A 1,589-nucleotide genomic window follows, 5' to 3' on the forward strand; every position below is an offset into this window, starting at 1 on the left:
TTGTATTTCTCGAATAAACAAGATTTAGAAAACACATTATCATCATCATCACCTTGCCCCAACTATATGGGGTGGGCAAAATTGAAATTATATGAATCATACCTGAAGGGTAAATCGGTCCTCTGCCTTTCTTTCCCTACAATATTAACACATATTGTGAGAATATTTTTTTCAAGGTCTTCTTTGTTTCTCTACATTATAAATTCTAATAATTTCTTTTTGCAAAAATCTTTCTTTTTTTCTTTCCGATTTTGCTCAATTGTTTAGTATAATAGTATCATTTAATTTTTACTTGATAAACTAGTAATATAAAACATAAGATCTTATTTTATTCTTGAGCATATCTCTGACCTATCAAAATACATCAATACACTAAATATTCAAATAGCTGATATTTGCTAACACAAATTTGTTTCATTTGTATAAACTTTCAATTGATAACAGAAGTAACAAAACATTCCAAAAAGCCGAAGGTTTTTAAGAACTCCCAATCAGTGTTTGAAATATCGGTATTGTGTTGTGTATCACACCCTTGGGATACGGACAGTGTTCGAGTTGTCGGTATCACTACAAGTTTCGCTGGCCGGAGATAAAGATATAATATCGTTATCGCCGATAACCAAAAATGCAGGGAAAAAGGGGGAAACATGGAGAAAATGGTGGAATTTTTTAGTGAAACTTCAGGACATGACTAAATACACATATTTACATATTCAGGAATAAAAAAATTACAAAAAGAATGCATTAAATAAGAAGTTTCCATTTAATAGGGGCCAAAAGGCATGCGTTGTTGTAAGAAATTACTCAAATAGTAACCAAAATGAGTTTATATAATATAAATGTAAGCTTATAACAATGAAGACATGCAAAAGTAAATGAATTAAAAAAATATACATTTCTTGTCATATTTCACCCCCACATAGAATGACGAGGTGACTCGTAATCATTGTCCGGATCCCGTGGCAGTTGAGAGCACTACTGTTGCCCAACATGTTGGGCCCACCATCAATGTGCGTGGGTTATCCACACCGTCCATCCGTTTTTTTAGCTCATTTTAATGGTTGTTTCAAAATTTGAAGCATGTCCAGAGCTCAAGTGGACTACACCATATGAAACAGTGGTATTAATAATTTCCACAGTTGAAACCTTGGTAGGGCCTACAGTGATGTTTATGTGTCATCCAACCCGTTCATCAGATTACAAAGACATGGATGAAGAGAAAACACAAATAACAGATTGATCCAGAACTTCTTTGGCCTCATGGAATTTTAGACAGTATAATTTTACTTCACACTGTTTCCATGGTGAGGTCCACTTGAGATTTGGATATACTTAGTTTTTGGGCTAAAGCCCTCAATTTATTTGATAAAATGGATGGACGGAGTGGATAAAATATGTAAATCACAGTGGACCCCACATAAATTACTCAGTATTCGTATCCACACCGTCCAACCATTCGAAGATATCATTTTAGTTTACGGAATAAAGAATGAGTCAGATCCAAATCTCTAATGGACTACACTACATGAAAACAATAATGATTGGATATCCACCATTAAAATCCTACTAATGAGTCAGATCCAAATCTC

This window comes from Magnolia sinica, chromosome 14, assembly GCF_029962835.1.
Source record: "Magnolia sinica isolate HGM2019 chromosome 14, MsV1, whole genome shotgun sequence".
In the NCBI taxonomy this organism is placed as follows: Eukaryota; Viridiplantae; Streptophyta; class Magnoliopsida; order Magnoliales; family Magnoliaceae; genus Magnolia; species Magnolia sinica.